This window comes from Schistocerca serialis, chromosome 9, assembly GCF_023864345.2.
Source record: "Schistocerca serialis cubense isolate TAMUIC-IGC-003099 chromosome 9, iqSchSeri2.2, whole genome shotgun sequence".
Taxonomy (NCBI): domain Eukaryota; kingdom Metazoa; phylum Arthropoda; class Insecta; order Orthoptera; family Acrididae; genus Schistocerca; species Schistocerca serialis.
Genome location: NC_064646.1, coordinates 98,975,825 through 99,002,214, shown reverse-complemented (window position 1 = coordinate 99,002,214; position 26,390 = coordinate 98,975,825). Strand labels below are relative to the sequence as shown.

Genomic DNA, 26,390 nt, shown 5'->3' with positions numbered 1-26,390 from the left:
GCAAAAAAACCAAAGAAACAGCGTAGAGTTTTCTTGTTTGGGAAAGCAAATAAAGGTGTCATTAATGATTATCTTCATAGTCAGCTCCACTCATTCACCTAGGAACACAAAGATATTGAGCATCTTTGGCCGGAATTTAAAGGTATTGCCCACCACGTGCTAGAGAAGTTATGTGGGTAACAAAAATATAGGGAAGCAACAAACATATTAGAAAGTTGCTGAGAAAGCAGAGAATTTTGCACAGTCCTTTTAAACGTAGTCACTGCCCCGCTGACAAACAGGAATAATGCGAAATGAAAGCAGCTGTCAAAAGGTCAATGAGAGATTCTTTTAACGAATTTTAAAGCAGTATTTTATCTGTACATTCTAAAAATAACCCAAAAAATTTTGGTCATACGTAAAATCTATGAACACTACAAATAATTCAATACCTTCTAATAATTTCCTGGTATGCAGTCGGGAAAATTTCAGAAGTCAATTCAATACCTTCTCTTGCTGACAGTACGGGTAATTTAATGGATGATGAAAAACAGAAGGCCGAAATTCTAAGCCTAGCTTTCAAAAACTCGTTTAAGGTAGAAGACCGCATCTCCATTCCCCCTTTCAATTATCGAACAAACGCAAGATGGATGACATAGTGTTTAGTGTATCAATTAAGATCCTTAGAACCCAGGAAGGCATCTGGCCCAGACGGTATCCCCGTAAGATTTTGTGTTGACTATGTTACAAATTATAGCACCATTCTTATCCATCATCTGTCATAGATAATTGGAGAAGCGGAAAGTTCCATGGGGCTGGAAGAAGGGCCGGGTCATAGCAAGCTATAAAAAGGGTAGAAAATCGGATGCACATAATTACCGGCCACTTTCACTAACATCGATTTGTTGTAGAATCATGGAACGTATTTTGTGTTCAGACTTAATGACCTTTCTAGACTCTGAGAAGCTCATCTGCAGAAATCAGCACGGTTTTAGGAAACAGCGGTCATGCGAGACACAGCTGGCCTTCTTTGTGCATGATATACAACAGGCTCTAGATACCAGCTCCCAAGTTGATGCCATATTTTTCGACTTTCGAAAGGCGTTCGACTCAGTTCCACACTGTCGCTTGTTCCAAAAAGTCTGTCCGATGACATATGCGGTTGTATAGAAGGTTTTCTAACAGACAGAGAGCAGTATGTCGTCCTAAATGGGGTGACTTGAACAGAAACAAGCGTAACTTCAGGTGTGCCCCAGGGCAGAGTAATAGGTCCGCTGCTTTTTACACTGGTTGATGGTATTGACTGCGGCATTAGACTTTTTGCCGATGATGCTGTAATCTACAGGAAAGTAATATCACACGAAAGTTGTGAACAAATCAATGAGGATTTCCAGAAAATAAATGCGTGGTGTAATGACTGGCAGTTATCTCTCAATATTAGTAAGTGTAACCTACTGCGTATAACAAGGCGAAAATCCCCATTAATGAACGAGTACAAAATAAATGCCAAGTCTCTGGAAGCGATAACATCCGTCAAGTATCTGGGTGTGACTATTCGTAATGATCTCAAGTGGAACGATCAGATTGCACAAGTAAAGCGCAAGGCGAACTCTAGATTGCGTTTTATTGGTAGAATCCTGAAGCGATGCAGTCCTTCAGTAAAGGAAATTGCTTACAATACTTTAGTTCGTCCAGTCTTAGAGTATTATTCATCTGTATGGGACCCTTACCAGTTGGGTCTGATTCAAGAGATTGAGAAGGTCCAAAGAAGAGCGCCAAGATTCGTGAGTGGTACATTTAGCCATCGCGAGAGCGTTACAAATCTCATAGAAAGTTTGAAGTGGGACACACTTGCAGATAAACGACGCGCTAAACGGAAGGGGCTGCTCACCAAATTCCGAAATCCGATCTTCGCCGAGAATGTAGAGCATATATTATTACCACCAATTTTCAAATCGCGCAATCATCAACATTCAAAAGTAAGGGAAATTAGAGCTCGTACTGAGGCGTTCAGACAGAGGGGTGGAAATATGACTTTGGCGCGAATTGTGCCCTCAGCCACACACCGATTGGTAGCTAGCGGAGTATATATGTAGATATAGATCTTTATCTCCCAGTGCAGTCAGTATATTAGTCCTGAATATATGGATAGTTATTAATTGATTGTAATCAGCCAGTGACAGTGGTACTACTGGCTCCCAGATACGAACTTTTGGTTACTGAAGGAATACAGCAGCGAGCGACTTTTTGTATAGTTTTGGTTTATCCAAGACCCATTTCGGGCTTTCAATCAACTCTTAACTGGTGTAATACAGTTGTATCTATGTCAGAAAGTTTTTTATCTACGACATTTTGAACACTGCAGTTTTGTTCTGTAATTTGTGACTTTCTTTTCTATTTTACATGCACAGCATAAACACATTTAGTTTTACTCATGCAGCACACCATTCAAGATGAGTAAATGCCGAATAGGGTACTTGCCATAAAACAAAGCTGCGTAAAAAAAGCAGCTGGTTGCTGTATTTCTTCAGGCAAGTCAATCCACAGGCACCACTAACGTGGGTAAATTAATGTTCAACTTTTGTACCTGTAGATGGTCATGTAGACCGCTGGCGAATAAAATCGTTTGATCTTGCAGCTGACGGTGGAACTGCTAAAATATATCACAGCTGTGGAGCACCTCTTATTAAAAAAATCTTCATTAGAGTTGCCATTCAGCTATGTTCACGGCACTTTTCTAGTAGTCTACACTAGTTCACAGCCGGAACAACTTGCCACCGTAGCTCAGCTTAAGATATGTATATGTAGGAACTTGATCCTCATTTATCTTTGAGTCTCATTTGCCCAACACCGCATCACACACTCCCCTTTCACAGCAGATACTCGCTTTCTTACTTGGTCTGCATTGTCACTTTACACGATGAATAACGTGGAACGAGACAATTTACACGTTACTAACTGAATTGATACTGAAATATAGCTGCATGTTGACTACTTAGAAAGGATTGCACGTAAAACAAAACAATAATTGATTGAACAGCACAAGTGAGTATGTTAAACTTTTACACTAAATCATCTGGAACCATTCGAAAAAAATTCTTCTAGGGAACTGAAGGACTGGTCAGAAGGAACTTTCTCAACTTACTTTCAAATTTAGCTTCACTATTTGTCAGGCATTTAATATAGTCGCGTAAGCAGTCAAAGATTTCGATAGCAGCATTATCCACTCCATTTTGAGCTAAAGTCCGCTTCAATGAAGAATGGGAGTGTGTCAACAATCAAGTTTGCGTTAAACTTGTAGTTCCTCTCTCCGCTTGCTCCTTTACTTCCACTCCCCCTGCGAAACCCCAAAGCCTAATGACTACTGACTGTTTCCAGGTCGGAGTGAGGCAAGTGCTTGTCAGTAAAGCAGTGTGCTGTTCATACCAACCGTAACGCTTGGAATACTTTTTTTTTTAACCACAATGTTCCAAATAAATGCTTTTTATTAACTATTATTTCCCATCTACCAGGGCAAAGCGTTACTTGTCAAACTTCACGTTTGTAAAACGCTTTACGTGCCACAAACTTCTCTCTACAAAAACCATGACAGGCGACGTGCCACACACTTACCGATAATGTCTAGAGAAACGAAGATGTATTCTTTCACAAACACGTCTGCGGACGAATGCAGCCTCTAGTTCAAAGAATACCCACTACATATGCCTACGACGACCTGACGATTCACATGCGGGCTATAAAAAAAGAACTTTTTATTGATAGTAAGAATTAATTTGTCTAAAATGCGATTAAATGATTTTGAACTTTATTTTAACAAGATCTAAATCAAGGCTTCCACCCTCATCTTCAGATGTACCAGATGCACATGCATCAAATCGATGCACATGCCTCAAATCTATGTATGTTTTTTATCTTCTGACCCTGTGTGGCTATTATCATTTGTGCTGCAGTACAGTGTGCTGTCAAACCAAGGACCCACACCGCTACTCGCGAAGTGACAGCAGAATCGTGAGTAATGCTGTGGGTCCCTGGAGCGACACTGAACGTTAGTGCAGGACAACTGACGACAGCAAGACAAGTCACATGGTAAACAAATCACACATCTATTTCATGCATATGTATTAGGCATATGTGAAGATGAGGCTGGAAGCCTCAATATTGATCCTGTTAGAATAGAACTGAAGATCAGTTAATCGCAGTTTGAGGCAAATTCATTCGTACTCTCAATTTATCTTACTACCGCGTTCCCGTGGTTCAGACAACAATGGGAAGTTTGAATAAAAAATTTATAGTTGAAAGATTTGCGCGTAAAGAATAGATAGTTAAGCAGTCACTGTTGTAAAGCAGGCAGAGAAAATGGGAACGAAGACGGAGCTAATATCTCAGGGCGTTAGAGCGACGATGGAGTCATTAGCTTAACAACTTGGGACAGTACAGTTTGCTTCGTAATGGCCTAAACATATTGGATAGCGGGCACAAAAGTAGTCGTTAACAGGCTGTCGTCATTATAGAAAATATTACTTCAAATCGTCAGCTGGGAAGCTTGCCAAAAATTGTAATCTCAGTAGGTAAACACTTTTACCTTCCTACGAAGTTGTGGGGGAAAAACCACAATTTAGCATGCTGGAAGTAAACGATAACACCGACATTCAGGATTTCCTAGAAGAAAGAACACAACATGTCATTCTTAACGGTTCAAAATCTGCAGATGTAGAGGTAATTTCGGGAGTACCGCAGGGAAGCGTGATAGGACCTTTATTGTTTACAATATACATAAATGACTTAGTTGACAACATCGGTAGCTCCGTGAGGCTATTTGCAGATGACACGGTTGTCTACAAGAAAGTAGCAACATCAGAAGACTCGTACGTACTCCAGGAGGACCTGCAGAGGATTAATGCATGGTGCGACAGCTGGCAGCTTTCCCTAAACGTAGATAAATGTAATATAATGCGCATACATAGGGGCAGAAATCCATTCCAGTACGATTATGCCATAGGTGGTAAATCATTGGAAGCGGTAACGACCGTAAAATACTTAGGAGTTACTATCCGGAGCGATCTGAAGTGGAATGATCACATAAAACAAATAGTGGGAAAAGCAGGCGCCAGGTTGAGATTCATAGGAAGAATTCTAAGAAAATGTGACTCATCGACGAAAGAAGTAGCTTACAAAACGTTTGTTCGTCCGATTCTTGAGTATTGCTCATCAGTATGGGACCCTTACCAGGTTGGATTAATAGAAGAGATAGACATGATCCAGCGAAAAGCAGCGCGATTCGTCATGGGGACATTTAGTCAGCGCGAGAGCGTTACGGAGATGCTGAACAAGCTCCAGTGGCGGACACTTCAAGAAAGGCGTTACGCAATACGGAGAGGTTTATTATCGAAATTACGAGAGAGCACATTCCGGGAAGAGATGGGCAACATATTACTACCGCTCACATGTATCTCGCGTAATGATCACAACGAAAAGATCCGAGAAATTAGAGCAAATACGGAGACTTACAAGCAGTCGTTCTTCCCACGCACAATTCGTGAATGGAACAGGGAAGGGGGGATCAGATAGTGGTACAATAAGTACCCTCCGCCACACACCGTAAGGTGGCTCGCGGAATATAGATGTAGATGTAGATGTAGACATAGAAAGATCCCCATTCCATCACTCCTGTCACTATATTACCTTCCATACTCGTTACACATTTCTGACACAGGAACTGCTTAGCTACCAAACACAAAAATGGTTCTGTCGGTAGAGCGACATACTTGGGCACATTAACAATATCTATCTCTCTCCAGAAACAAAACAGAAATGAATATAAGTATGTGACAGCCGCTAATTTCCCTACTGGGTCTGAAACTGCGAACTTAAAACTGCGCTATCTTTTCAGAAATCTGCAGGCAACAGGTCGCTCCTGCATAGTCGCTGGTGGAAGCCTCCGGACAGCATAAGTCTTCTTAATGCGTTAGCGCCGCGCTTTATAATCTTCATAAGATGTTGTAGGCATCACTTGATCTGGCTATGTTTCTCCGACATTTTAGAAATCTAGCATAGGTGTAGTATGGTACATAAATCGAATTACTCTTACAAACGCAGTATACCATGTGTTAAACAATAAGCTTGACTGGACACACGTCGGAGCGATCGTGCATTTGAAAAATGCCAATGGCCTAAAAAATTGACAATCATGGCGAAAAGTAAATAAAATCGTTGAATAAAAACAGATCTGCTAATAATTTTTTTTCGTTTAATGACTTCTTCGTGGCTGTCGACTCAAGAATAAAGACTTTTTTTAATTTGAAGAGACTGCGTATTATATATGCGGGATGTAACAGGGCAGATACTTTTACAGGTGGTACCCTAATATGCACACATACCAGTGTGTTGGTTGCTTTTTCTCTATGTCGAACAGTCTTCTCACAAAAAAGTCATACAATTTACTAGGCGATGTTTTCTGTACGGGCCTAACTGCCTCACTAAGTGCCCTATGCCTGTCAGTAACGACAAACCCTTTTGCATCCATGCGTCCACACTTCAACACCCGACCTGCTGCCTAGGAGAGAATAAACTTTAATAGCTTGCACTTGTCACATATACTTAGAGGTAGTAACCAACCAGTAGTTATCAGTCTGCAAATGAAAAATAGTCATATAATAATAGTAGACGATAAATAGTTTAGACAAGAAGAGAATAGAAGTTTTCTAAATGTGGTGCTACAGAACAATGCTGAAGATTAGATGGGTAGATCACATAACTAACGAGGAGGTACTGAATAGAATTGGAGAGAAGAGAAATTTGTGGCACAACTTAGAAGAAGGGATCGGTTGGTAGGGCATATTCTGAGGCATCAAGGGATCACCAATTTGGTACTGGAGGGCAGCGTGGAGGGTAAAAGTCGTAGAGGGAGACCAAGAGATGAATACACTAAACAGATTGAGAAGGATGTAGGTTGCAGTAGGTACTGGGAGATGAAGAAGCTTGCGCAGGATAGAGTAGCATGGAGAGCTGCATCAAACCAGTCTCTGGACTGAAGACCACAACAACAACAACAACAACAACAACAACAATATTGTTCAGTACACTGTCGTCAGTGACCAGTAGAAATATCTGCAGTTATTCCCGTTACACCCCGTACACTAGTCAAACATTTTATTCATTAGTCGCGGGATTTTGCATAACATTCATCAGAGGGAACCCAAAATCCACTGATTTTGGAGACTGTTCAAAGACACTATCAGACTATTTTAGTGTGAGGGACCCATGGCTTCCGATGGCTCGTTACAGAGTCATAACGTAATTACAATTTATTCGGTTTGTTGGCCCAGTTATCTTTATTTCTGTGAAAATACTTTTAGGAAAGCAGCAAAGGACAACACTAAACACAGAGTAATGCAACAACTGTAAGCGCAGAACAGGGAATCAGTGATCATAAGGCCGTTTAAGCATCCCTGAATATGGAAGTAAATAAGAATATGAAAAAAGGGAGGAAGGTTTCTCTGTTTAGCAAGAGTAATAGGAGGCAGATTTCAGACTACCTAACATATCAAAACGAAAATTTCATTTCCGACACTGACAATGTTGAGTGTTTTTGGAAAAAGTTCAAGGCAATCGTAAAATGCGTTTTAGACAGGTACGTGCCGAGTAAAACTGTGAGGGACGGGAAAAACCCACCGTGGTTCAAAAACAAAGTTAGGAAACTACTGCGAAAGCAAAGAGAGCTTCACTGAAAATTTAAACGCAGCCAAAATCTCTCAGACAAATAGAAGCTAAACGATGTCAAACTTAGCGTAAGGAGGAGTATGAGTGAAACGTTCAGTGAATTCGAAAGTAAAATTCTATGTACCGACTTGACAGAAAATCCTAGGAAGTTCTGGTCTTACGTTAAATCAGTAAGTGGATCGAAACAGCAAATCCAGACACTCTGGGATGATAATGGCATTGAAACAGAGGATGACACGCGTAAAGCTGAAATACTAAACACCTTTTTCCAACGCTGTTTCACAGAGGAAGACAGCAATGCAGTTCCTTCTCTAAATCCTCGCACGAACGAAAAATTGGCTGACATCGAAATACGTAATATAATAGCAACTGAAATCACTCAACAGAGGGACGTCCACTGGACCTGACGGGATACCAATTCGATTCTACACAGAGTACGCGAAAGAACTTGTCCTCCTTATAACAGCCGTATACCGCAAGTCTCTAGACGAACGGAAGGTTCCAATTGATTGGAAAAGAGCACAGGTAGTCCCAGTTTTCAAGAAGGGTCGTCGAGCAGTTGCGCAAGACTATAGGCCTATATCTCTGACGTCGATCTGTTGTAGAATTTTAGAACATGTTTTTTGCTCGAGTATCATGTCGCTTTTCGAAACCCAGTATCCACTCTGTAGGAATCAACATGGATTCCGGAAACAGCGATCGTGTGAGACCCAACTCGCTTTATTTGTTCATGAGACCCCGAATATATTAGATACAGGCTCCCAGGTAGATGCCATTTTCCTTGACTTCCGGAAGGCGTTCGATACAGTTCCGCACTGTCGCATGATAAACAAAGTAAGAGCCTACGGAATATCAGACCAGCTGTGTGGCTGGATTGAAGAGTTTTTAGCAAACACAACACAGCATGTTGTTCTCAATGGAGAGACGTCTACAGACGTTAAAGTAACGTCTGGCGTGCCACAGGGGAGTGTTATGGGACCATTGCTTTTCAAATATATATAAATGACCTAGTAGTTAGTGTCGGAAGTTCCGTGCGGTTTTTCGCGGATGATGCTGTAGTATACAGAGAAGTTGCAGCATTAGAAAATTGCAGCGAAATGCAGGAAGATCTGCAGCGGATAGGCACTTGGTGCAGGGAGTGTCAACTGACCCTTAACATAGACAAATGTAATGTATTGCGAATACATAGAAAGAAGGATCCTTTATTGTATGATTATATGATAGCGGAACAAATACTGGTAGCAGTTACTTTTGTAAAATGTCTGGGAGTACGCGTACGGAACGATTTGAAGTGGAATGATCATGTAAAATTAATTGTTGGTAAGGCGGGTTCAAATGGCTCTGAGCACTATGGGACTTAACATCTGTGGTCATCAGTCCCCTAGAACTTAGAATTATTTAAACCTAACTAACCTAAGGACATCACACACATCCATGCCCGAGGCAGGATTCGAACCTGCGACCGTAGTGGTCTACGGGTTCCAGATTGAAGCGCCTAGAACCGCACGGCCACACCGGTAAGGCGAGGCGGGTGCCAAGTTGAGATTCATTGGGAGATTACTTAGAAAATGTAGTCCATCAACAAAGGAGGTGGCTTACAAAACACTCGTTCGGCCTATACTTGAGTATTGCTCATCAGTGTGGGATCCGTACCAGAACGGGTTGACAGAGGAGATAGAGAAGATCCAAAGAAGAGCGGCGTGTTTGGTCACAGGGTTATTTGGTAAGCGTGATAGCGTTACGGAGATGTTTAGCAAACTCAAGTGGCAGACTCTGCAAGAGAGGTGCTCTGCATCGCGGAGTAGCTTGCTGTCCAGGTTTCGAGAGGGTGCGTTTCTAGAAGAGGTATCGATTATATTGCTTCCCCCTACTTATACCTCCCGAGGAGATCACGAATGTATAATTAGAGAGGTTCGAGCGCGCACGGAGGCTTTCCGGCAGTCGTTCTTCCCGCGAACCATACGCGACTGGAAGAGGAAAGGGAGGTAATGACAGTGGCACGTAAAGTGCCCTCCGCCACACACCGTTGGGTGACTTGCGGAGTCTAAATGTAGATGTAGATGTAGAACTCTCAGATGCGAAAGGGCTGTGATGTGGTTGCCGTCACTTTAGGAGCAGCTGAAACAAGCGGCGTTGTGCCACTCATCCGTTTCATTCAAACGAGGCGCCCACTGGACAGGTGAACCTATCCGTGCTGCTGTTAACGTACAGCCAATACTGTAGGAAAAAGACAAAAGCGATGAGTACTGAATCTAAGCTTGAGGTCGGAGAGTAAAGTGGCATTACTGTTGTCAATAGCAAGTACTGCAAGCGAACAGGACATGTTTGCTTCCAGACAGGACACACAGCGCCTGGCGCCTGGCCTTACCACTCTTGTGCAGATGTTTCCAGTGCTGCACAGATGGACTGTGTGCAGAAACGCGTTCTTGTACTGCGAGTCCACCCCCGTGTTCTGTGCCTCAGCTGCCTGCCTCCTACTTACCAGTGCGCTTCGTCTGCTGGAATGGCTATCCCAGCCCTACAAGCGATGATTTTCTTTTGTGGTACTCTAATATTGACCTGTGGAATTATTGGCTGTTCTGGCATAGCCTGTTTATATGATCGTTTGCAGGTTCGCTGTAGCGCACAAGTTCTGCTTAGGCTTCAGCTGCTGAACCGCACCTCCCACGCCGCGCTGTCGCTGCTCGCACGGAATCCCCCTCCAGCACCATTGTCCCCTCCCCTATCACGCCGCCTGCGCGGGTACGAACCTAGTTATTTTGTGCACACTCTACCCTTACGGAACCGCTGTCCTATGCATGGCAGTCGTGTATGCTGTCCACTCTTCTATGGATGTGCGCTCAAGTGACATCTACCACACATAAAGAGTAGGTACGTAATAGCGTCGTCGGTACAACTAACAAATTGATGAAAAAATATCTGAATTCCACAGTGCACCCCATCTCCGTAAACCTATGCAACCTGTTCCCAGCTACTGTACTCCTGCCGTCAACACCACTCCATAGGTACGTGTTGGAAGGGATGGCTCTCTGAGTTGGCACTGACCAGGAAACTGCTTGCACACTCTTACAGGGTGCTCTGCTCTGTTCTGTTCTTTTGTGTACCGTATTACTCTACATGTAGCATCATTCCTGTAGAGAGGCAATTCGCAGAGACCGCGCGATATGGCGTGTGTTTGCGCTGTCTGTGTGTGCAGCACGTGTGGAGCGACGCTTTTATCTGGCTCGCTGAGAGCACCACTCCTGCCCGAGTGCTTCTGTAAAAACCAGGATTTCCCGGCCCCTCCCACCACCGACAGCGATAAAGCATTCTGGCCGAGCTGTTTCATCACTCATCTACAGCAGAAACTCCATCCTCGCGTTTCTGAGACTGCAGTGTTTTCGATTTTTCCCTCTTTCGGTAAACTCACTTTTCTTTCCAGAATGAGATTTTCACTCTGCAGCGGAGTGTGCGCTGATATGAAACTTCCTGGCAGATTAAAACTGTGTGCCCGACCGAGACTCGAACTCGGGACCTTTGCCTTTCGCGGGCAAGTGCAAGTGCAAGTGCTCTACCCGCGAAAGGCAAAGGTCCCGAGTTCGAGTCTCGGTCGGGCACACAGTTTTAGTCTGCCAGGAAGTTTCACTTTTCTTTATTTGTTACTGTAATACTTAGTGGCAGAATTTAATTTGTAAGTTTCTCATATTGATGGGTTCACTGAAGCCAATGGCCAAAATGTTTGCAGCCATACACACCTGTCAGGCTTCGTTGCTTCATTGACTAGGCCGCTGCTCTTTATGGCAGGTTATTTCTTTTCCTCTTTTTTCAACGTAAGCTTTCAGATTGGCTGGATGTGGCGCACCATGGCTTCCTCTCATGTACCAGCCTATTCAGCTCACAAGGGGAAGGCCTCAGGCATAGCCAATCGATTCCGCTCAAATCGCTTGGGTACAACCTAAAACAAAAGACTAAGACACAATAACTCAACGTCTTCCTTTTCCCACCCTCCATGTTTGACAAAACTACTACTTCTAAATTTCATGGAGCGCAGTCGACTCATATTGATAGGATCGATAGATAAATGAAACTTCAGCCTTTTTCATCAACATATATGTGGTCCGCAACGCATATTTTCCTAGAAAAAAATCTTTTTCGACTGCCAGTTACGCACCCATAAATACAGGGTGGTCCATTGATAGTGACCGGGCCTAATACCACAGGTAACAAGCATTAAACGAAAAAACTACAAAGAACGAAACTCGTCTAGCTTGAAGGGGGGAAACCAGATGGCGCTATGGTTTGCCCCCTAGATGGCGCTGCCACAGGTCAAACGGATATCAACTGCGTTTTTTTTTTTTTTAAATAGGAACCCCCATTTTTATTACATATTCGTGTAGTACGTAAGGAAATCCGAATGTTTTAATTGGACCACTTTTTTCACTGTGCGACAGATGGCGCTGTAATAGTCACAAACGTATAAGTACCTAGTATCACGTAACATTCCACAAGTGGGGACGGTATTTGCTTCGTGATACATTACTGTTGTTAAAATGGACCGTTTACCAATTGCGGGAAAGGTCGATATCGTGTTGATGTATGGCTATTGTGATCAAAATGCCCAACGGACGTATGCTATGTATGCTGCTCGGTATCCTGGACGACATCATCCAAGTGTCCGGACCGTTCGCCGGATAGTTACGTTATTTAAAGAAACAGGAAGTGTTCAGCCACATGTGAAACGTCAACCACGACCTGCAACAAATGATGATGCCCAAGTAGGTGTTTTAGCTGCTGTCGCGGCTAATCCGCACATCAGTAGCAGACAAACTGCACGAGAATCGGGAATCTCAAAAACGTCGGTGTTGAGAATGCTACATCATCATCGATTGCACCCGTACCATATTTCTATGGCCGACCGGGGTGGCCGAGCGGTTCTAGGCGCTACAGTCTGGAACCGCGCGACCGCTACGGTCGCAGGTTCGAATCCTGCCTCGGGCATGCATGTGTGTGATGTCCTTAGGTTAGTTAGGTTTAAGTAGTTCTGAGTTCTAGGGGACTGATGACCTCCGAAGTTAAGTCCCATAGTGCTCAGAGCCATTTGAACCATATTTCTATGCACCAGGAATTGCGTGGCGACGACTTTGAACGTCGTGTACAGTTCTGCCACTAGGCACAAGAGAAATTACGGGACGATGGCAGATTTTTTGCACGTGTTCTATTTAGCGGTAAAGTAAACCGGCGTAATATGCACTACTGGGCAACGAAAAATCCACGATGCCTGCGACAAGTGGAACATCAGCGACCTTGGCGGGTTAATGTATTGTGGGAGGAAGGATAATTGGCCCCCATTTTATCGATGGCAATCTAAATGGTGCAATGTATGCTGATTTCCTACGTAATGTTCTACCGATGTTACTACAAGATGTTTCACTGCATGACAGAATGGCGATGTACTTCCAACGTGATGGATTACCGGCACATAGCTCGCGTGCGGTTGAAGCGGTATTGAATAGCATATTTCATGACAGGTGGATTGGTCGTCGAAGCACCATACCATGGCCCGCACGTTCACCGGATCTGACGTCTCCGGATTTCTTTCTGTGGGGAAAGTGCTGTCGTGATCCACCGACAACGCCTGACGACATGCGTCAGCGCATTGTCAATGCATGTGCGAACATTACGGAAGGCGAACTACTCGCTGTTGAGAGGAATGTCGTTACACGTATTCCCAAATTGATTGAGGCTGACGGACTTCATTTTGAGCATTTATTGCATTAATGTGGTATTTACAGGTAATAACGCTGTAACAGCATGCGTTTCAGAAATGACAATTCACAGAGGTACATGTATCACATTGGAACAACCGACATAAAATGTTCCAACGTACCTATGTTCTGTATTTTAATTTAAAAAACCTACCTGTTACCAACTGTTCGTCTAAAATAGTGAGCCATATGTTTGTGACTATTACGGCGCCACCTATCACAAAGCAAAAAAAGTGGTCCATCTAAAACATTCATATTTCTTTACCTAGTACACGAAAAGTTAATAAAAAATAGGGGTTCCTATTTTAAAAAGCGCAGTTGATATCCGTTTGACCTATGGCAGCGTCATCTAGCGGGCCAACCATAGCGCCATCTGGTTCCCCCCTTCATGCTAGACGAGTTTCGTTCTTTGTAGTTTTCTCGTTTGACGCTTATTTCGTGAGTTTTTGGCCCGCTCACGATCAATGGACCACCCTGTATATGTGCTGCTAAACGAAAGCGCTGCTGGCGTACCGACTGTGATAAGTGCTGGGAAGCAGAGGACTTGAATTCGATTCCCAGTTATATTCTGCAGTCTTTTTTCCATTTCTATTTTTTCAATATCGAATCTTATAAGAAAAGGAGGGTTAATAAGGTAAGTAAATCAATAAGGAATAATAACTAGATAGAGAAGTAAATTTGGCGACCAATTTGGATTGGTAATGGAATAAAATTTTAAGTCTCGCTGGGCGGAAAGAATGCCGAGTAAGATTGCCGCGAAGAAGAACATTCGGTCTGTGTTTTCACGTAAGGAGGAAAAACTAACCCTTGTCGCAATCCGTTCTTTACATAAAATAAAGCATTCGTACATGTCACGATAGCCTATTACTACGTCTTTAAAACTGTTGCCTAAAGTTTTCCCGTGGCTATAAGAAGCTAATGAATAATTTGGTCCTTGGAGTATAAAAGAGGCCAAACGTTTAACCGCCTAGTTAAAAAGTGTTGACTTCACTTGCTCCAATCCGGGAGATAGAAGAAATCTGGTTACATAACATGTCTTACGAACATTTTAAAAGATATGTTCCTGACAGCAAGTTTTGTTTGATACCGGATTCGTGGGGTGGACAAACTAAGACCGTTATGTGCAACAGCTTGCTTATAAAAGACGGGGTTCAACAGACTTGCTACGTAAACGTGATACCGTCGAACTGCACACCTGTGTGCCAGTCATGTGATGTTATTCTCATCGCCAAGTTAAACACTTTATTTCAAGGCTTCAAAATTGTAATCTGATTCTGGAAACCAAGCGGGAATTGCAAAACCGAGCGGATACAACAACGATACACTGCATAGTTGACTATCACAGCATTGATTTTTCAGACAATATTAATTTCCGGAAAAAAATTTTTTTAAGTATAATTCGAGTTCATTTTCCTTCGAATTTTCGGAAGGAATGATGTAACTATCTGAAGATTGCTTTCGTAAGATGTTCTTGGTGCCGCGAGTATATCCCCTTTGTAGTCTATGTTTATATGAAAAGTACCGTCCATCTAGTTATTCGAAGCAAATTGAAAACATGTAACAGAGTGAGTGTAAGAGGCAATTTAAGGAAGCCAGGGTTAAGTTCATAATTGTTTATTAATCCTAGTTTTTTGATAAATTTATTTAGCTACATCGTTATTATTCTTTATTGATTTTCTTGCTTTATTTACTCTCCTATGCCTACCATTTCGAAATGGAAAAAGATACAATGGAAAAAGGTGCAGAATGCAACTGGGAATCGTACGCAGGTTCTCCGCTCCGAAGTCGCTAGTCCAGAGTTGTTAGTCCAGAGGCGCTTTTGTCGAACGGTTCTTACCTTATAGGCACATAAGGGGAAGTCCGAAAAGTTTCTATCCTGGATTACTAGGAAAATATGCTTTTGCCGACACTATAAATGATTATGAAAAACGCTCAGTTTTTTCAATTATCTGTCGATGACGTCAGTTCTGAATCGACTGCGCGTCATAAACTTCAAGGATAGTTTTCTCAAAAACGAGGAGGGGGAGTCAAAGTATCTCCGAATCCTTCACTTTACGTTGTACACAAGCGACAAGTATGAACCGAATCGCTTGGTCGAGTCTAGAAGCCTTCTCCTTGTCAGAGTGACAGCTGCTCCCAATGTTCTCAGTTAGTTGATTTCATGTTCTAATCTCCGGCTTCCCCTGCGGAATTCGTCTCCTGTCGCTCCCTTCAGTACCATGGGAGTTGTTCCCGGATGCCATAACAGTTGCCCAGATGGGTGACCATCCAGCCGCCATGCGCTGTTGCCATTTTTCGGGGTGCACTCAGCCTCGTGATGCCAATTGAGGAGCTACTCGACCGAATAGTAGCGGCTTCGGTCAAGAATACCATCATAACGACCAGGAGAACGGTGTGCTGACCCCCACGCCCCTCCTATCCGCATCCTCCTCTGAGGATGACACGGCGGTCGGATGGTCCCAGTAGGCCACTCGTGGCCTTAAGACGGAGTGCTTTTTTTAGCACTATAGCGTTCTTCTATTTCGTGTTTCCCATATATTTCATACCTCCACAATTGTGCAGAGGACCACCTCTTTTCTTATCTTATCTGTTCACTTAACTTTTATCATCCTCGTGTAATACGACACCTTAAAAGTTCGATCCTCTACTTTTCCAGATTTTCCGCAGACCTCCTTTCACTGCCATACAATGGTATACTTCAGACTCACATTCTCTGACTTTTGTTCCTCAAATTAGGGCCGATGTTTGATAGTAGTAGACAGCTTTGGATGAAGAATGTTGCCTTCGTCTGCACTACTCGTCTTCTTAAATACTTCTTACTTCGTCCGACATGCATTGATTTGCTTCCAAGGTAACAGAATTCCTTTCACATCGTCTACTGCAGGGGTGGAAAGAGTTGCTAGTATCCCGCTCCGAAAATTCCTCACTGTGGCTACCTAAGGGTTGCAATCGCAAAAAAAGCACCATTTACGTAATTAAGTCAGGTAAGTTGTTTTACAAATATTCACTTTATTTAACAAATGTAGTTACAACAGTGTATTCTCAAAAGAACAAAAATCTACAAGGGCCGTCCTTTCCTATCTGGGATCAAATCAAAGGCGAGTAAAAAAATTACGTGGACGTACGGTGAAGTGTGAGTCGCAATCAAATCATTGGCGGGCCACATGCGTCCCTTGTCTGCAGTATGATCCCCTGCTTTGATATAAAGTCTTTCGCTAACTTCATTTCTGGTGTGCGCTGGTAATTTCGTCTTTCTTTGGTTTACTCTCAGTCCGTACGCTGTCCTCAGTGTGGGAGTTAGCTGCCTAGTGACGTGAAATTTTAGACACACATGTCAACCAGAAACAGGGAAAGCCGTTTTCTTTGATTTATACTTTCTTTTGCTTCAAGAGCGGGCTGTTATTATGTCGCAACTTTTTGTTCCAATTATAGCAGCTGATTGGCTAGTAACCAACAATACGTCCGACCTATCCTGTGCGTAGTTCGGGATTTTCGTTTAATTTCGAGCTTACACTATGTATTACATCGATTACTAGTCCCATACACTGGTAGATTTCTAGCTTCGACAAGTGGCACGTCGCAGACGCAGTGCGTAAGTCATTGTTCTGATACTAGACAGAGAACTGATCCATGTTTTTTGCTTGACAAAAATACTTTCGAAAGTCTTTATTATAATGTCTAGACTACTAAAGGCAAACGGTTTAAACTGAACCGCGCGTTCATCTTCAGGCCATAAAGTCGTTATCGCAGTAGGACGTCAGCTCACTAAATCGCATCTTACCATACTCAGTGTAAAGGGTTACCCATTACTGAGATCGTGTGATCCACAATTTGGTAAAGTTAAATTACATACTTTCAAAAGTCGTTTACAATAAATTTATCACAGTACGTGGCAGCTGCAAATACACAATAGCCGGCCGGGGTGGCCGAGCGGTTCTAGGCGCTGCAGTCTGGAACCGCGCGACCGCTACGGTCGCAGGTTCGAATCCTGCCTCGGGCATGGATGTGTGTGATGTCCCTGGGTTAGTTAGTTTTAAGTAGTTCTAAGTTCTAGGGGACTGATGACCTCAGAAGTTAAGTCCCATAGTGCTCAGAGCCATTTGAACCATTTGAAATACACAATATTTCGAGATTTTATTGTGCTGCGACTTTTACCCGACTTACCTATGGTGCTCTAGAATGACCAGTGTTAACAATCTCTTAGTACCTGCAATAAGTAAAGAACGTACTGTAGCTCGGATGCCCTAAAGTGGTTCTCTAATGCCGCAGTACCAGCGAGAACTACCTAACACACGCGAGCGGGGTGTTTGCAGCGTATGTACTGGTCAAGGCGCTGTTGCTGCGGTTCCTCAGTCGTTCATCGCTTGATGCGGTTAACAGATCTGTACATACTTTGCCTTCCAGCTTGAAACTTAAAAAGACTGTTTTAAACTGAAACCCAGAAACATAAACTATTAACGCTATATACGCCCAGATCACCTCAACGTAGGAAATAACACACGATCCGTTTCCCTCCATTTAATGCACTGAACTAAAAAGAAGAATATAGTAATGTCTTGAGTTGTCAGAGACAGTAAGGAGGGCGATTGTGAAAACTCAGTCTGAAATGTCGACTGTGTAGCGTGGTGTGAGTTTCAGGACCCTTCCCTGAGGTTCTTTCGCTATGCTTTATAAATAGGTTGCAGTCAAACGGTACTTCTGTCAATGGGACAAGAAAGGCTATCGAAATGAATTGATAGCGTACTTTTACACAGTTAACGAGTCAGCTTAAACGCGTGGCTAAACGGGGTACAAAAGAGACCGTCAAATTCAGGATTTTTTTTTTCTGTGGGTAAAAATTGTAGTTCTCACTTTCCGCGACTTTGATGTATACCAAACCAATTATATACCACTATTGCACGTAAATTCGCAATTCTGATGTATAAAGGCAATTACAAAATATGTCGGTCTTTCAAGCACCGCCGGCCGCGGTGGTCTAGCGGTTCTAGGCGCTCAGTCCGGAACCGCGTGACTGCTACGGTCGCAGGTTCGAATCCTGCCTCGGGCATGGATGTGTGTGATGTCCTTAGGTTAGTTAGGTTTAAGTAGTTCTAAGTTCTAGGGGACTGATGACCACAGATGTTAAGTCCCATAGTGCTCAGAGCCATTTTCAAGCACCGCACACCCATTTACTTATAAGTGTGTGACGTGTGGTCGAGAGAGAGAGAGAGAGAGTAAGTGAAGGGTGGAGAGGGAATGTAGAGAAACCATTTGTGGAGGTGGATTACGTGCCAAGAACTAGTCATGAAACACGGATATAACGGGGACACGAACGCAAGTCACAGCACAGCACTTATTCCGCTTCAGCAAAAGCCGTTCGGTTTATCCATTTGTGCAGTTATGTAAATGGCATGCCGAATATAACAGGTGTAATAGCCAGTACACTTACAAGTTGAATTCTCGTAAGGTTCATTTTTCTGCACAGTATGTCGATAATACTAGGAAAGTGAGTATGTAAGTCATTGAGACATTTTGGAGTAAAATAAAACTTTCAACTTGTCACGGTTACCAGGAAAAATAGTATGAGTTAATGACACCATGAATCCCTCGGATATCATAGGTTGGCTGCCTTTTCATTTTATTAAGTATTATCCGACTTATTACTCTAAGGAACTCTGGCTCCACAGTTGTTCAGATTTGCGCTAAACCCGATATTTAAGTTATGACACGTATGGCGCACTGAACTCATACGGAAATGTCTGTCAGAGAAGTCTGTATAGAATTTTGAAACTGCAGGTAAGGAGACAAAGCCGCGGCGGACCTCATATAAGGGTGAGAATTGCTTTCACCACATCTCACGATGAGCGGCCAGACTGGTCTCATCTCGTCATTATGCCTTCCCTGAGACACGTGTGCCCACAGCAGAATCGCTACTTTCGAATGCACTTGCAATCCCATCTCGGATCGTGTATCTAGTCTCCTGTAGCGTAGCGAATGCTGCCATTCTTCCCATCTTTAGCATTGTTGACCATTTCGTAGTGACAAACTTTGACCAACTTCTTCTACATCTACATCTATATCTTCACCTTCAGTAAGCCTGTGGACCGTTAGGAAAAACGCCCAATGTTTAATAGGAACTCTTAAAAGAGAAGAATACTAGCTCGAGAGGCTACTACAGAAAAAAAGATTTTAAAATACGGAGATGTGTCTGTTTTACCTCCCATCGAGATTATTCGTGTAAAATCGAATTCTTAAGCTCAACAAATTTACGGATTAGAGAAGCTAAGGTCGCCAAAGAAACAACAGCTTCTAACACACAGACAAATGTCACCTTCAAGTTCACAAAAATACATAAGTGTTGCATTATTTGGCAAAAAGCTTAACGTTTATTTGATAAATTACTTGTGAACAGGTACAGTACATACAGAGTCGCTTTTCCCAGAAAATAAGTTGCTGCGTTTTCGTGTTTCCTTTCCTCGTTCGTCACAGAAGCGCAAATGAGAAGTTTTAATAATGGGAACAACAAATGAATGAAATAACTTTCGTGATCCTATGTGTGAGTTTTGAGCAGAGTGCATTACTCTGCTTCCAGAAACAACTTTACTGCCTCTCGCTTTTTTCTCTCTCTCTCTCTCTCTCTCTGTTGGAGGCATGTATCAAAAACTAAGCACCATTGGCAACTAGCTTCATTTGCTGAAAGTTTCGACCAAAGACCAGTGAAAGGCAGCATGTGACGGAAGCTTGTAGAACCTAGCTACAGTCCCGGCGTTAATGTGACCTTTTTTCCTCCCCTTTGTATCAAACACTTCTCTAGCTGCTAGTGCGCTTAAAAGCACACAAGTTATCGCCAGGTGGAGGAGATGATGCAATGTGTTTTCACATTGCTCGATAATGCCTTCAAGAGCGCGGGACACCAGTAACTGGACTGTTCAGTCACACAAGAAAAATGCAATCTAGAAAGATCTCTGTCTAGATATATATATCTCCAGAACTGAAACTGGCACAAGGATATCAGTCCGCCACAATTAGCAGCATATTAGCGCATTTCTGAATGGTTACCAAGTGTCCTGTTCTTAGCAGACGAGATCAGCGAAATTACGCAATTGGCTTGCAAAGTGCACATTACTGCTTATTGACTCGAGGCCCTTGACGTATTCCTTTCACCCAAACGAAAATAAGAAGCTGCCCTATCGTACAATTACATCTACATCTACATTTATACTCCGCAAGCCACCCAACGGTGTGTGGAAGAGGGCATTTTACATGGTAATAAAGTGTGCATCCGTAAGATATTTCTGTAAAACAATGGCAAAATACTTTCTTGTGATAGCGAATAGAATCTTTCCTCTATTTATAACATTCGCTATCAAGTGGTTTGATTTGTAACACATTAGATAACATTCCTATCCTCCGCGCGCGCACACACACACACATGCACACACACACACACGCACACACACACAGCCTCATGGTGGATTACTTGCTTTTACAGCGACAACAATAACTACATATAAACCTACATCTACGCTCCGCAACCCACCTTACGGCCTGTGGCAGACGGTTCTTCTCGTACCGCTATCTTTCCCGCCCTTCCCTGTTCCATTTGCGAACGGAACTTGGGTTGAATAATTTGGGCAAACCTCCGTATTATCTCTGTTTCCCGTTGCGGTCATTTCGCGAGCTGTATGTGGGTACAGTACAAGGGGCATTAAATAAGCAATGCAATACTTTTTGTCTGAAGGCAGGTTGGTTTTATTGAAGATTTCAGTATACCGTATTATCCCCCACTCGTTTGGTTAGAAAACCCTATTTTTAAACATGATTCCTGTTCAATGCGACGGTCATACGTCACCGTACTGGGAGGAATTTTACGCCTGCATGGTGTCACTCTACTGGTCGACGTCGGAGCCAATGTCATGCAGCATTAATAAACACCCCCCTCCCTCAATCATCCACGTACTGGTTCCCGCGGAGTGCATCCTTCATTGAGCCAAAAAGATGGAAGTCGGTATTTGCGGGGTCCGGGTTGTATGGTGGGTGAGGAAGAACAGTCCAGTGAAGTTTTGTGAGCTCCCCTCAGGTGTACAGACTTCTGTGAGGCTTTGTGTTGTCACGTAGAAGGAGAGGTTCGTTTGCATTTTTGTGGTGACGAACACGCTGAAATCGTTTCTTCAGTTTTCCGAGAAGTAGCACAATACATTTCCGAGTTGCACCAGAATAACCCCTCCAGAGTCCAAGAAGACCGTCACCATGACCTTACCAGCTAAAAATGCGGCTTTTTGAACTTTGCCGGCCGAAGTGGCCGTGCGGTTAAAGGCGCTGCAGTCCGGAACCGCAAGACCGCTACGGTCGCAGGTTCGAATCCTGCCTCGGGCATGGATATTTGTGATGTCCTTAGGTTAGTTAGGTTTAACTAGTTCTAAGTTCTAGGGAACTAATGACCTCAGCAGTTGAGTCCCATAGTGCTCAGAGCCATTTGCCATTTTTTGAACTTTCAGATGTTTTTTATTCCACTCTTTGATCACAATATCAATTCCTTTGACGATGACCGGTTTCAGTCAGTAATGATCATCTTCAGATCTACAATATAAAAATATGTACACCTATTGGGCTGTCTGTCTTTCCACACAATACAGCATTACATATCACAATATACTATCATATAACCAGGGAAACGCACAGATAAAATACGTTAAAGCGTACCTGTTCTATACCATATCCTAATGTGATAAGGCCGTAATGGCATCGTCAAAACATAAAAATATACTCAGCACAGCATCGTCACATAGATCTAAAATATGGTGTAAAATGGGCCACATCGTCCACACAGTCATTTTGCAACTGGCTACTGAAGTGCAGTAGCTACCAGAAATCTGTTTGCCACCATCCTTCATGGATGTCGCTACTCTGGGCTTAGATGTAGTCATCATTCACGTAAAAACTTGAACTTTTTTTTTTGGTGGAGAGGTGGTATGGCTCCACTTCAAGGATTGCCGTTTTGTTTCCGGTTGGAAGTGATCAACTCATGTTTCACCACCTGTGACGATGTTCGATAAAAAGCTGTCAAGATCAGCCCCGTAATGTGCAAGCAGTTCCACATAATTGGTCCTTCATTGCTCTTTGTGGTCTTCCGTTAGGCGGTGAGGACCCCAACCGGTGGACGAGTTCGTCAGTTCTACCAGGGACGTCCAGTTGTGTAGCGAGGTGTCTGATTGTGATCAGTCGATGGCCTCGAATGAGAGTGTCCACACGTTCCAACATTGAAGGAGTCACAGCTGTCCGTGGCCGGCCGGCACGCAGGAGATCGGACAGGTCTGCTTGACCTTCTTTCAATGATGGCAGACGCCTCGCGCAACGGCTCCCGGTGGCTTGTTCACTGCCAGGTCTCTGTAGAAATTCCGCAAGCGCCTATGAATATCTGCGATGCTCTGGTTTTCCGCCAAAAGAAACTCAGTGATAGCTCTCTGCTTGGAACGCACATCCGTTACAGACGCCATTTACAAGGCTACGTATAGCGCCACCACCTATCGGACCTTCATGAAAGTATAGGAGCTGAAGCGAGAATTTTCACGATTCCCCACAATAAATTCCGCATTTTTTCAACTTAAATTTGCCGACAAAAGAAATGTGTTGTATTAATTACTTAACGACCGTGTTAGATTGTCATGATGAGTATGCTGTGGACACTCACGCCTTCCAAGGCGACAAGAGTCGTCTTTACGGGGCAGCACACTTACATTCCTAGTTTGACCAACACTCGGGCACCCTATCGCCTCCATTATCCCGATAAAGCACCCAACGCTAATCCCGTAAAAATGTCTGGGTTGAAAATGGTTCAAATGGCTCTGAGCACTATGGGACTTCTCTTCTGAGGTCAACAGACCGCTAGAACTTAGAACTACTTAAACCTAACTAACCTAAAGACATCACACACATCCATGCCCAAGGCACGATTCGAACCTGCGACCGTAGCGGTCGCGCGGTTCCAGACTGTAGCGCCTAGAACCGCTCGGCCACTCTGACCGGCAAAAGTCTGGGACTAGATGGAACGGTGGGTGAAACGTAGGACTTGACATCCAACAGTTTAGTGGCTTGTTTGGATTCTTTAGAATGAAAGTGTCGTCCACAAGAAGAACTAATTCCTTCTTGTTGCACATTAGGCGGCAGGTCGTTCATGCATTTAGGAGAGAATAGTGGTTCTAAGGTTGAGCCTTATGGAGCCCCATAAATGAATTCTCCCCATTCTGAAGAATCTCCCTTGTTTCATTGGTTGAATTACGAGACTGGTTTGTTAAGTACGGTAAAAATACGAGGAAAAATGTTATTTTCGTAAATAACTCAACCTACTTCTCGACATAGCGTCCTTTTGAGGGATATACACTTGGTGCACCGATCCTTCAGTTTTTTCATCCATGGGAAAAATAGGTTCTGTCAAAATCTGCAGAACACTCGTTGACTGCAACTACCACTCCCTCATTTGACGGAAATTTTTCCCAGCAAGTGTGACCGCTCAATGTCATTCAATACGATCACGGCGACACCCCTCGATCGACATTAACACTCGTGGTGTCACTCACCTTCATACATGGCAGTGGACGTTTGAAAATTCGTGACGCTAGCTCAATGGTCGTCAATTGATTTAAATGTATTTCCCGGCTGACTGCTAATTCAATTACTGCCACGGGGGTGAGGAGAAAGAACACATCCTGGTGGTACCAGCATTATGCGTATTTAGATGTTCGATTAATCTGAATGGTTTGCAATGTTCCAGCGATTCTATTCGAACTCTTTGCCGATGTACCGACAAGGACCATTTTCGCAGATAAACATGCAAGTACGTAATGGATGATCAGTTTCTCAATATATTTCGTCGCACTCACACATTATACATCCGCTCTAAGAACAATTTCATGCATTTACATTTTTGGTGTCCCACAAAATTGGTTGGCTAAATATTATGACGATACGTTGCATACAACTTCCACAGATATTGTTTATCCTGTAGTCAAGACTACGTAATGAAGCCAAAATCGTGGATAAAATCGAAATGTAGTTTGTTTATTAACACTTCTTTTTTTCACTAATTAAATATGAACTATTAATCGGGATTGGAGGTGATGATCCCATCCTTCTTTTTTAGTATTTTAGGTCCCCGTTAATTAATATCTGGTAGTTAATAAGCAAACTATTTTTTTATGCTGGCGCGTTGTTTGTATCAGTTACCCCCGCAACAGTCCAAGGATAAGATTCTCTTAATGTTCCGCGCACACGCGTTTCACCATTTTATAAAATGCAGAATTACGTAAACTATAGCTTTCCGTTGCGCACAACTTTCGTGGGTTCCACAACCATAATAGTTTCCCAAGAGTATTTTTCCCAGCTAACACAAAGTTCGAATTATGTTGTCGGATTCACTTTCACTCTGCCCCGACAATAATCGTCTCTGATCACTTCGTCACACGTAATGTATTTTAAACGTGTTTGAAGAGTCTTTAAATAATCTCCTTAACGAGTTTCGCAGTCGCGTACCACTTCTTCGTCGACTAGCCCGATCGCGATAACTGAAGGTAAAGAGCTCAATAATGTGTTACATGTTCTTTTATATGTATTAAGAAACAAACGCGCCCCTATATCTTTCTGTCCCTCTTGGTCTTTGCTACTTTGCTTTTTATTACTTTTCATTATATTGCTTCTTAGTAATACTGTGCAGTTATTAAAGTTTCGTATTACTTTCCCCTTTTTAATTCTTCCCCGATTTTAATTAATATGATGCTAATTGACACGCCTGCCCGCAAAGTACCGTTATACAAGCCAAAGTTTCAAGTTATGGAACAGGAAGAAGTTATTTGACGCTAAAGCTAGTGAACAGCATGGAAGAAAAACTACTTAAAAGCCCAGTTCCTGCAGTTTCGCCATTATTGTCGTTGATGAGTGGGGTGATGCATTTTCCTGGTGAAAGAGTCCTTTTTGCTTGCCAACATAGGTCTTTTTTCAGCCAACGCTACTTTCAAACGCTCCATCAGCCTTTGTGCAGTGTGCTGACTGAAATTTCGACTATGGTGTGTTATCATGGATCCAGGTTACATCAACAGTCACAAATCGGCCCAAAAACTCTTGTAGATTGTGAGCAAACACCGCCAGATATTGTGATGAAAAGTCGTACCGGATGCGCTTTTGATCGACTTCGACCAATGGCGGTTCTAGGCGCTACAGTCTGGAACCGCGCGACCGCTACCGTCGCAGGTTCGAATCCTGTCTCCGGCATGGACGTGTGTGATGTCCTTAGGTTAGTTAGGTTTAAGTAGTTCTAAGTTCTAGGGGACTGATGACCTCAGCAGTTAAGTCCCATAGTGCTCAGAGCCATTTGAACCATTTGAATGGCGGCACCCACTTCGCACACAGCTTCTTCATAGCCAATTCTCCGAGCAAGATATTATGCACTCGCTCAGTTGAGATGCCTACAGTCTCAGCGACTTCAAGAATTTTTATTCGGCAGTCTTGATTTTCGATATCATTGATTTTGCCTGTGATTTGCTCAATTGGATGGCTGGAGCGCGCTTCGTCTTCCATGCTTGTCCGACCACATTTAAATTCATTAATCCAAAAGTAAATGGTCTTTAATGATGGTGGAGGGTTCTCGTGAACTTCGTAGGATTCCGTTTCGGTTTGTGCAGCAGTCCATCCCTTCAAATGAAAACGTTTAGTAACAGCACGAAACTCGGTTATCTTCATTTTCAATCGCAATCGACACACTGACCACTTCAAATGTCTGTCAGCAATGAGCTGTACGTTGTACATTATTGAAATCCTTGGAATACTCAAGCTTACCAACCATGAAGGCACAACAAAAATGGTCCATTTTTTCATGGAAATTTACCAGAATTATCAAACCACCCTTGTAGTAAGTGGAACTTTCGCCATTGTTTTGGTTGGATATCAGATTACCCAATGGTTGCTACAGCATTTTTT

General features: G+C 43.1%; 1 protein-coding gene across 1 annotated transcript in view; it reads left to right on the top strand.

The window, feature by feature from the left end:
- LOC126419398 (calcium release-activated calcium channel protein 1-like) overlaps positions 1-26,390 on the top strand; it is a 134,307-nt gene that overhangs the window by 75,301 nt on the left and 32,616 nt on the right. The gene's annotated exons all lie outside the window — the stretch shown is intronic.